The sequence below is a fragment of the Lissotriton vulgaris genome, chromosome 6, assembly GCF_964263255.1.
Source record: "Lissotriton vulgaris chromosome 6, aLisVul1.2, whole genome shotgun sequence".
In the NCBI taxonomy this organism is placed as follows: Eukaryota; Metazoa; Chordata; class Amphibia; order Caudata; family Salamandridae; genus Lissotriton; species Lissotriton vulgaris.
Window position 1 is genome coordinate 963,727,892 of NC_141694.1, and position 12,532 is coordinate 963,740,423.

Here is a 12,532-nt window from a genome sequence, read left to right on the forward strand (position 1 = left end):
TGCACTGGCTCCCTATTCAGGCCAGGATTCAGTTCAAAGCCATGTGCCTGGCTCACAGAGCCATCTGGAAATCTAGTCCAGCCATCATACTTCCCCTGGTTACCCCTTACCAACCCTCTAGAAATATTCGTTCCAGCTCTGCCTTCCTCGCCACTACTAGGAAAGTTCATCATTCCAGGTGGGGCAGACGTTCTTTTTCCCTGAATGCCTCAAACCTCTGGAACTCTCTCCCCCCACTCTGAGTGGCACACCAAACATACAGGCCTTCCACAAGTTTCGTAAAACTCACCTGTTTAGCAATGTGCCATAAATTGATGTGCTTTCACTGTGCGTTCCATAAGCGACTACGAGGCCTCAGGGTAGAAACGCACTATACAAATATAACTAAATTCATTCATTCATTCATTCATTCACTGGATAGTGTTACACTAATAAATACATATTTTTAAAACTACTGTGTGGTTCTCCTTTCATTTAACCAATACTATAAGATTGCATTCTGGTAAAACAAGCTGCTTAACATTCCTTCAAGACTAAGCCTGAAGGCTGCTCTCCACAGTTACCAATTGGATAGCATTCTTAGGTTATCTTTGACCTCCTAAATCACCATAAGGGTTGTTTAGACTGTTGCAAGGTGCCAACTTTAATTAGTGGACAGCATATACCAGGCCAACTTCTCACAACATCTTTTTGTGTATTATGCTGCATTTTGATACAGTCCTTTGTAATGTTTGCCCTTGTAACAGCCCACACTAAGAGCTGGACTGTTACTCACTGGCTGACCAAAAATTATCTTTGATGCAAAGTGGAAGGGCTATGGGGGGCCTACCCACAGACTAAATTTTGCTGTATGTGTAGTAGGAGTACAATAGTACGACTAAACTACTACAAAATGCTTTTCAAACAGCTATGTGTGTAAATGTCTACCTCTAACGTATTTTCTCTGGGAAGATTCTCACACATGTAAGTTTACTACTTAGTAAATGTGGGAGGGACCAAGGAAGTGGCTGGGAAAAGGAGCATACTAATTGAGAGGGCATTAAGGAGGAGTTTGAGGGCTTTAGGGAGAGAAATGCACTGACCGACAAAAGAGTAAGCCCATTGCTATCCACAGCACTTCTAAAATTGCTAGTCAGAAATTGATCCAAAACAGTAGTAACTTACTCCAGCTTAGATCTGGAGTAAGCCCAACCACACACATGGCCAACCACTGGCACTGAAATGCCCTCCTATAGAAAATAATTGAGGTAGGGACTTGAAATAAAACCCCACAGGGAACAATGTTATTTTCCTTAAGTAGTACTATATATATATATATATATATATATATATATATATATATATATATATATATATATATATATATATATATATATATATATATATATATATATATATATATATATATAAAAAGTACACCACCAATCCAAACACCCAGGACATATTTGAAAACCTCAGGGCAAGAAGAAGGACATAGGCTATTAAAAATAAAAAATACTTTGTTTAAAAAATTTAGAAATAAAAATAAAGTAGTCCCTTGCAAGTAGCGCCGGCCGCGACGTCTGCATGATGACATCATTTGCGCTCCCTGGCAACACTTCCTGAAATGGTGGCGAATCGTGCTTCTCGGGGTGTCCGAGGCTGTGCAGCTCTGCGGATCTTGCCCACGTGCGTGCTGACTTCATTTGTGCTCCCTGGCAACACTTCCTGAAATGGCGGCGAATCGTGCTGCCTGGGGTGTCCGAAACTGTACAGCTCTACGGATCGTGCCCATTGACGGAAGATCATTACCTGCTGGGAGGACTGCCGCAGCCCTGTTTGCTGCTGGGCGAAGTGGTGGCCTGTGCGGGCGGGGCGCCTGGAGCGGGACCGGACAATCCCTTAGAGCACAGACGGTGGGTGAGTCCTGGAGTGGCTGGCGCTGCTTCATTTGCGGGGAGCGGGAGGTAGTAAACAGTGAATTACAGGAGTAAAAGCTCCTGGAGCGGGACCGGCGGCTAAGGTAAGGCTCAGGCTCTCCGGGACACGGGCGGGAGGGGGCCGGGCCCGGGGCGGGAGGGGGAGGGGGGCGGGAGGTTGGCCCTGAACAACGGCAGCTGAGGTAAGGGTCAGGCTCCGGGACACAGACAATGTCGTGGCGGGCGGGGGCTGAGGCGGGAGTGCACGCAAGTCTGAAATGCTGCCCCCAGCCGCCTTCTGCCCGGGCAACGCTGGAGCGGGCTGCTAGTATATATATATATATGATCAAGCCTCGGCTGAGGCGAAACGCGTCATGGCGACTGGTGGGCTGTTTATTCTTCACGAATAAATGCACTAACAACTGAGCACGGAGTCTGTGGCTTTACTCGATCTTTCTGTGTGACGTGGCGTGGCGTGGCTGCGCTCTCTGCTGCGCTCGCATTGGACTTCACGAAATATATATATATATATATATATACACACATATATATATATCCAAAGAAACAACTTTTAAATCACAAAGTTGACTCGAGCCCAGGTCCTTGATAGCGTGTTATTTATTCACACACAGAGTGCCAAACAACACCTGGGTGTTGTTTGGCACTCTGTGTGTGAATAAATAACACGCTATCAAGGACCTGGGCTCGAGTCAACTTTGTGATTTAAAAGTTGTTTCTTTGGATATTACGAGGATCGCCTCCTCACTCGAGCCCGCCGCCGTGTGTGGCCGGGAGACTGGCGGACTTTTTTGGACTCATATATATATATATATATATATATATATATATATATATATATATATATATATATATATATATATATATATATATATATTATATTTATATATATATATAAATAATTTATGTAAAAAACAAACAGTAAACAGTTTATTGAACAACCTTTTTTAATATCCTAGATTAATGTAATAATATTTATTACAAAATAATTCAATTATTATTAATTGGTCTATATATCACTGTTAGACATGGCAGCTTGGCATGGGTCTCCCTTCCATTTTTTGCTGTTGCCTCATGTGTTTTCACTGGTTATAGATGCTTTGGGCACTGTGCCACTGCTGTCCAGTGGCACAGTGCAAGTGCTCCTTATGGTAAATTGATGTATTGATTAGTGACTCGATGATTGTCTGGTTTGGTTTACTTGTCAGACCCTAGTCCAGTGCACTGAGTGTGCCCAGAGTTTGTAAACCAAATACTGCTGGTTCGGCTTGCAGCACTGGTTGTGACACCCACACAAGCAGCCTGTAAAAGTGTGTCTCAGGTCTGCCATTGGAGAGCCTGTGTGCATTCTGGTACTGCCATGCTGACTGGGCAAGTGCACCCACTTACCCAACCTTCTCTTTTCTGCATATTAGTTACCCCGATGGTAGGCCCAAGGGCAGGGTACATTGTAGGTAAATGGTAGGACATGCCCTGATGTATGTGGCATGTCCTAATAGTGAATTACAGCCATTTTCGTTTTTCACTATTGCAAGGCTACCTGGTCCCCATAGGCCAGAATGGGCAGTTTGATTATTACATATTATAATCCTAACTGACCCAGGGAATTAGGTAGAAATTCAAGTTTAGTATGCCTGAACTCAGAATGATAAAATATATATTTTAGTGAAGTTGGTTTTAACATTCTGGGTTTGAAAATACCACTTTCAGAAAGTGGTATTTTCTTGCCTAACTATCCAAACCTGACTCTGCTAGGTTGTGTATTCCTAGTCTGGAGTTTGAGTGACAGGGGCTGGAAGGAATCCAGGAGACAGGGTGAGTCAGTGCAGGGCTGAAGCATGTCGATGGGTAGGAGGTGTAGCACCTGGGACCTGAATAAGTATGGGTGAATTTTGCGGATTTGCGGTCCCCAAATTCACGTGAAATTGCAAAAAGAAATCAGCGAGTTCGTGGAAAAATTTGCAAACTCGCGGATTTACAGTTTTGCACAAATAAACTGTACTTTCTATACTTCTACTGGCTAATCAGTAAGTGCTACCTCGTTGGGTAAATGTATAGTGCTTTTCCTACACTGCAGCTCCGTAAAGGGCCAGAAGAGTTGTCAACAGTGACCATGTGTGTGTTACTATGCCATTGCGTCGAAGGGCGCAGAGGTCCCTTGAGTGAGCTGTCCATCATAGTGGGTAAATGGCGGGAAAACGGTGCACACCGGTAGTGTGTGGGTCGGGCCAAAACCTGCGGGGCTTCTATGCGAGTTCACATGCCTCTTGTGTGTATAAAAGGTCAGAGACTGATCAGAGCAGCAGACGAGGAGCAAGAAGCTCCTGGTCAGAGGAACTGCATGGGGAGTGCACTTGTGAAAGTCAAGGATGTAGAGGCCTCCATCAGGCATCACAGCTACTTTTCAACGGTAGATACGGGGAGAAAGCACGCCTGCCCAGCGCCGGGGTCCCTTGAGTGAGCTGTCCATCATAGTGGGTCAGGGCGGGAAAACGGTGCACACCACTAGTGTGTGGGCGGGGCCAAAGAGCGGAGCTTCTATGCGAGTTCACATGCCTCTTGTGTGTATCAAAAGCTCAGAGACCGATCAGATCAGCAGATGAGGAGAAAGAAGCTCCTGGTCACAGGAACTGCACGGGGATTGCACTTGTGAAAGTCAAGGATGCAGAGGCCTCAATCAAGCATCACAGCAGATACTGCATTGACGGCAGATACTGGGAGAAAGCAAACCTGCCCAGCGCCGGGGTCCCTTGAGTGAGCTGACCATCATAGTGGGTAAATGGCGGAAAAACGGTGCACAGGGCGAGTGTGTGCGATGGGGCCAAAGAGCGGGGCTTCTGTGCGAGTTCACATGCCTCTTGTGTGTATAAAAGGTCAGAAACTTATCAGAGCAGCAGACGAGGAGAAAGAAGGTCCTGGTCATGGGAACTGCACGGGGATTGCACTCATGAAAGTCAAGGAAGCAGAGGCTTCCATCAGGCATCACAGCTACTTTTCAACGGTAGATACAGGGAGAAAGCACACCTGCCCAGCGCCGGGGTCCCTTGAGTGAGCTGTCCATCATAGTGTGTCAGGGCGGAAAAACGGTGTACAACACTAGTGTGTGCGGGGGGGCCAGAGAGCGGGGCTTCTATGCGAGTTAACATGCCTTTTGTGTGTATAAAAGGTCAGAGACCGATCAGAGCAGCAGATGAGGAGAAAGAAGCTCCTGGTCAAGGGGATTGCACTCGTGAAAGTCAAGGATGCAGAGGCCTCCATCAGGCATCACAGCTACTTTTCGACGGTAGATCTGGGGAGAAAGCACACCTGCCCAGCGTTGGGGTCCCTTGAGTGAGCTGTCCATCATAGTGGGTCAGGGCGGGAAAACGGTGCACACCACGAGTGTGTGCGGCGGAGCCAAAGTGCGGGGCTCCTAAAAAAAATCAGCCCGCGCGCGGATTTGCTGATTTTTTGGCAATTTCACTAGATTAGCGGATCGCAAAATTGTCGAAAATCCGCAAATTCCGCGAGCGGAACAGATTTTTCACCCATACTTAATTGTGATAAAACCTTCTGATAAAGGGGGGAATGTAGTGGTAATGGACTCTCAAAAATATTACTTTAAAGTCAAGAGACAGCTAAACAATGTGAACAACTATGAAAAGCTCAAAGAAGATCCAACACCAATAATCATGAGCTTATTTCATAGCATGCTTCGTGGATGGCATAGAGATGGTTTGTTGGACGATAATGAATTAGATTACCTTCTTATACTGTGTCCTATCACACCAATGATATATGTGTTACTGAAGGTTCAGAAAAGTTTGCAAAATCCTCCCAGACGACCCATTGTTAGTTCCTATGGGTCGCTTCTGGAGAACACCTCGAGATTTTTTTATATCTTTCTCTTTCCATATGTGCAAAATGTACCTTCCTACATCCAGGATTCAATGGCATTTTAAATCGGATAGCTGGCATCCTTTGGAAAGAAGACTACACAGTGGTGACCATTGATGCAGTCTCACTTTATACATCAATCAAACATGAGGATGGCAACAAAGCCTGAAAATTCTATCTCAGTTCAAGATCTCTCAGTGTTTATGGACAGACCAATATGATTTTAGAAATGTTGAATTTCTGCCTCACAAATAATGCTTTTACCTTTGATAAAAAGTTTTATAGACAGAGCAAAGGGACCACGATGGGGACTTCCTTTGCACCCACGTATGCCAACCTGACAATGGGCATGTGGGAAGCGGAACACATTTGGCCTGACACAAACAAAAGAGAGATGGAAAATATTATACTCTGGGTGAGCTATATAGATGATTTGTTTTTAATCTGGGAGGGCAGCACAGATTAAATGAATGCCTTCCTTAAATCTCATAATACAAACACATTCCAGTTGGAATTTACATATAACACCAGTAAAATGGAGCTGGATGATCTGGATATCCATATCTATATAAAGGAACAGAAAATATGTACAACACTCTTCCACAAGCCCACTTCCTGCAACAGTGAATCAGAACTTTTACAATTAAAGAGCATATGTTATTTAAACAGCCCTGCTCAATTAATGATAAACATAAAAGACGGCAACAGCATCAATCTCCAGATATATACAATATTTTAATCTATTGTCATATTCAAAATTTGGAACTCAGTTCACAATTTATACACATTGCCCCGTATAGAGCGTGCAGTATAGCAAAGGGTGTCAAAGAACGTGAAAGTGATGAAGATGAAAAGAAGAGAAATCACACAAAATTATAAATAAAACAATTTCAATAATTTCAAAAGAACATCCGGGCAGCAAATGCCGGACCAGTACAACCTGACCACTTCAAATAGTCCAAAGAAACTCCCTACTATTATTCTAAGACACAGAATGTAATTAATGTCTGCACTGTATCACAGAGAGAGGGATAGTTAGTGGTCCAGGTATTAGATAAATGTCGACGTTTCGACTCGTCTTGCGGCCTTGCGGTCGATTATGCCTGGGCCATGCGAGTCTTCTTCAGGACATATTAGACGGGGCAACCCAGGGATCTTTTTGATGACCCTGTAAGAAATATAAAGGACCATAAAAATTGGGGCTGTTGCCTAATCACTAAACCAGGGACAAAAGTCCAGGATTGCTTACCCTTCTCGGGGAGTAGTGGTCGTAATTCCCACTCAAACTAGGATCAGTCCGTATAATCCAAAAAATCCTATTGTACAAACTGCTAAATTGACCAGGTTTCTTTTATGTTTTGCAGCGTGACGATTTGCCCCAGTAATATCGAATAGTGAAATAATAAAAACTCAAGATTGGGCTCTGGATTTTGACAAACGGTGAGCCCCTTGTACATAGCGGTAATTTACAATTTCGCCCGCTTGGTCCAATTTTTACAACTGCTGTTATAATTGTTACAGCTTCCTGTTGACAAGACATCGATTTGAAAGTACACATCTACCAATGATAGGAAACCTAAACTATTGAAGAGGTAACTCTCATGTTTTACTCTGACGTGAATGTTTTGAATCCATGGTTATGGGACCAAATATATATATATATTTTTTTTACATAGGTTCCCCATTGTTTTTACAGAAACCTGGTCAATTTAGCAGTTTGTACAATAGGATTTTTTGGATTATACGGACTGATCCTAGTTGGAGTGGGAATTACGACCACTACTCCCCGAGAAGGGTAAGCAAGCCTGGACTTTTGTCCCTGGTTTAGTGATTAGGCAACAGCCCCAATTTTTATGGTCCTTTATATTTCTTACAGGGTCATCAAAAAGATCCCTGGGTTGCCCCGTCTAATATGTCCTGAAGAAGACTCGCATGGCTCAGGCATAATCGACCGCAAGGCTGCAAGACGAGTCGAAACGTCGACATTTATCTAATACCTGGACCACTAACTATCCCTCTCTCTGTGATACAGTGCAGACATTAATTACATTCTGTGTCTTAGAATAATAGTAGGGAGTTTCTTTGGACTATTTGAAGTGGTCAGGTTGTACTGGTCCGGCATTTGCTGGCCGGATGTTCTTTTGAAATTATTGAAATTGTTTTATTTATAATTTTGTGTGATTTCTCTTCTTTTCATCTTCATCACTTTCACGTTCTTTGACACCCTTTGCTATACTGCACGCTCTATACGGGGCAATGTGTATAAATTGTGAACTGAGTTCCAAATTTTGAATATGACAATAGATTAAAATATTGTATATATCTGGAGATTGATGCTGTTGCCGTCTTTTATGTTTATCATTAATTGAGCAGGGCTGTTTAAATAACATATGCTCTTTAATTGTAAAAGTTCTGATTCATTGTTCATTCAGAAATATATAGGTCTCGGACCATTGTTGTTTATATCAATATAATACCCAGGTCCAGTACTTTTTGGGTTACCCCATTTCTTTAATGGTCACTTCCTGCAACAGTATCCTATTGGCAAACAGTTCCCAACTGAAATGTCTGAAATGGAGTTTCCTCTATGGGGAATTTCTCCGAGCACGAAGGAACTGCTCAATCAGAGAAACAAGATTTTTTTGCACAGACTGATCAAATGTACAGAAGATTCCTTAGGCAAGGTTATTCTATGTGGTCCTGGATGATGCAAACACAAGGGCTATGAAGAAGAAGAGAGAGTCCCTGTTACTTCCAAAGAGCATCAATGGGAAGTGAAGACATCGAACAAAGGAGGATGAAATTAGATACATTACACAATTTAACATCTCCAGTAACATGATAAGAGATGCTCTGCGAAATCATTGGAAGATATTATCCACAGATGAAGATCTAAAAGCGTGCATATCCAATCATCGCAGGATCTCCTACAAAAGTGCACCGTCACTTGGGGACATTCTGACGCACAGCCACTTCCAGAAAACAGATAAAAGTGGGAGCAAGAACCAGTGCTTAAGAATGAGTGGCTTTTACAAATGCCCTAAATGCAAGGCATGCAAACATGGCCAAAACTGTCAGGAAGTCAACAACCTGATAGGAGAGAAAATCTAAATTAAGGGAAGAATCACGTGCAAAACCACACATATTGTCTATGATCTCTAGTCTGAATGCGGGAAGCAGTACATTGGAATTACAGTGAACAAATTGAAATTGCGTATCCTACAACATCTTAGGGCAATTAAAAATAAGGATTTCACTTACCCAATTTCTAAACATGTGTGGAAAGACCATGAAGGCCAGTTTGAGAACCTATCATATTATGGCATTGAGCACATCCCTCTTAAAATCAGAGGTGGAGACCGAGATTTGACACTCAGAAAAGCGGAATCCAAATGGATAGTATTGATGGGAACTGAAATACCATGGGGACTCAATGCTGATGCGGAACTTCACACTTTTTTATAAGCCTTTTTTATAAGACTTGTTTTTGAGACTATCCTGTAAAAAGAAGCTAGTCAATCTTATCCTAATTATGGTCACCATGCTGTTATATTATACATTTATCAATTTATATATTTGATGCTTGGGTATGAATCAATAGTGCTTAGGTCCAGCATTTGTACTTTATAAAAAGAGAAGGTAGCAGGATGTTTCTATTAATCGTTTTTATAAAAACTGTCCAATAATTACTTAACTATAGTGTAGGAAGCATAATTGAATTGCCTCTACATTGAATTAGAGGGAAATCTTGGAATCTGCAATATACATCTAGAGACAATGTGGTTTAGGACAAATTTGACAAGTCAATTGATGCCCAATATACATCAGAGTAAATGTGGTTGGTAAGATGACATTGTAGTGACCGGATATTTTGTCCTATTTCTGAGTGATGGTGACTTTAGTCTACTACTATCTCAATATAGTGGATAGATCCCTATTTTCGGCATATTCTTAGGGTTAGCCTACTGACTTTGGCATAATAACATGCCCTTTCATCACTTTCGGGCCTGAAGGCCTATATTAGAGGGTAGATACTTTATTCCTGACATCATATTACCTATTGGTAGGGTTTGCTTATGTATTTTGATAGAGCTATGCATCTCTTTCATCTTTTTCGGGCCTACAAGGCCCAAACGAGAGAGACTCCATTTTCCTTTCTGCCTCGGCTGCTCGAGCCGCTTGTAGGTAAAGAGTGATGTTTTAGTTATGGGCTGTTGTTCACTGGAGAGGAACCAGTCAGAGCTGGCCCTTGTCAGAGGAATGTAAGCAGAGCTCGGGTTTTAGACGAAGCAGCAGCTGGCCACTGTGGGAGCTTCGGAGGCCCGGAGCCTAGTACAGGAATCTGGTGGGAGGCAGGTTACTGTCTGGAAATTTCCATGAGCGAAGAGCTCTTTATATTATCAAGGTTTAGAGACGGACAGGGGGCAGTTGGCAGCGGATGGTGAGCAGAAGGCAGTTGACGGTTGACAATTGCAGATGATAGTGGGAGTTTGGAACGATCGAAGGCTGATGATCTTTTGGAGAGACCGAAGTTACATCGTGAGTCAGTCTGTTAGAGCAGTTGGAGATAGTTAAACGTTGGAGTTAGAATAATCAGAGCGAAGAAGTTAGTTGAACAGATGGTTTCCAGAGCGGTTGAAACTATATCACTAGATTGAAGTCTGGAGGTGAAGACAGTTCGTGGGAGAGAGGAAGCCAGTGCAAAGTGATCGGTGCAGAGCTGAGAAACAGAGGAGAAGACGAGAGAAGGGTTCCAGTGCTTTGAAGGAGCATAGCGGTGCAGACGTGTATCCGTGGGTGCAGAGTAGAATCTGAGATGAGCCAAGGCACAGACGAGAGAGAGACCCAGATGACAGCTAGAACCGGACTCCGTAATTATAAGGTGAAGGGGACAGCAACAACTTACCTGTGGGAGAAGGGGGGAGGCGAGGAGGCCCCCTTTACAGCCGCCACCGCCAGGAGTCAATTTGCCCAGCCCACAGCGCCGCCGCCCCGGGACCACATCTCCCGGCAGGCTGAGCGGCGGCGCTGCTCAGTGACACGAAGGACGCGCCAGGAGGCACCTACAAACAGCGCTCTGCTCGGCGGAGCGCGGGGGACAGCAACAACTTACCTGTGGGAGAAGGGGGGAGGCGAGGAGGCCCCCTTTACAGCCGCCACCGCCAGGAGTCAATTTGCCCAGCCCACAGCGCCGCCGCCCCGGGACCACATCTCCCGGCAGGCTGAGCGGCGGCGCTGCTCAGTGACACGAAGGACGCGCCAGGAGGCGCCTACAAACAGCGCTCTGCCCCGCCTCGCGGGACGCGAGCGGGACGCCGAGCTAAGCCCGGGCAAAGGGCGGGCCCTCTGTGGCCCTCAGAGGCCAGAGGAGGACGGGACAGGCCACTACACTTGGTTCCACAGGAGGAGGTACAGTCAGGTGCTAACCTTTCTCGTTCTATCGCTTTGATCTGTACACTGTTGTCTTCGGTATCCTGTCTCCTAACTACGATGTCCATCTGGGAAGAATTGAATGCCATGTGCGGTACAAACTATGTCCAGGATGTATTAACTCCCCCTTTAGTGGTTAGAGACATTGAACAAGCAATTTGCACACCCCCCGCATCCCCCGAACCAACTTTCTGCAGCTCCCATTTACCCGCCCCAAACCCAGTCTCACTAACATTGGATAAAACAGAGACTCGACCAAATGACCCCGTATCCCCCCTTCACTTGACCCTACTGGCCCAAATCGAACGAATGTTAAACAGTGCTCTATCACCATTGGTCGCAAAAATTAATGATCTGGGGGAGAGGCTGACCAGGATCGAAAACACTGTAATAAGGTCCCTCCCACTAAATGCCAACACTGTGACACCCACATGCTCTACCCTTACTAACACTCATGAAAGGCCTATGAATAATGCCTCCAGTATACTTCCAACTTGTGACCCCTCTCCTACACCACCCACTTTAAGTGGTCGCAACGCTCCTCTTAATCTAAAACATACCCCTCACAGACTTCCAGAAAGAAGGCATCGAATTGACCTACCCCCCCGAAGCCGCGCCATACGTTACCGTTCTTTCTGGGGTCCCTAAACTCACCCCGGGTAAACGTGAACTACAGCAGGACCTAATGAATAAAGCCATTTTTTGGCTTAAAAACCATAGACATTAACCATCTGTTTTAGACGGCGGGATATTGAGCGTCAGGAGGGTGGGGTGGCTTGGTTCTCTGCCCAAAAATGTTCCGGGAGATCTGATTTTAATCAAGTTTAAACACAGGAACATTGCCCCCTTTTTACGCTCTACCCAGCACAAAGTTGGAGATGGCTCCATCCGTATCTGGGATCTGCATGACTTTTATCCTGGCCCCGGTGTACCAAATTACTACAATACCTGATGATAAAGGAGGATTCTGTGTATTTTGGTTTATGATCTTGAATAGTTGATTCGCCAAACTGTTTTAGCTTGTCCTAAACAGTCTGTTTTTCTTTTAACTATGCATTGACTTGCTGAATTAATTTTTTGTATGTTTGTATCTTTTTTCTGCTGCTTTTATGGTTTTAAATTCAAAAGCCGAATAAAGCTTACTTGAACTTGAACCTAGGTGAAGTCTGTCCTGCTATTATAGTGTATAAATATACTAACTCTTTCCTTTACTTTTCAGGCTATGCTTAGATTGTTAGGTAGTATTGTAACGTTATACTATAATGTTTTCTTTGTCTGTTATTGTGTAATAAAGGGACCCCAGTTTGTAA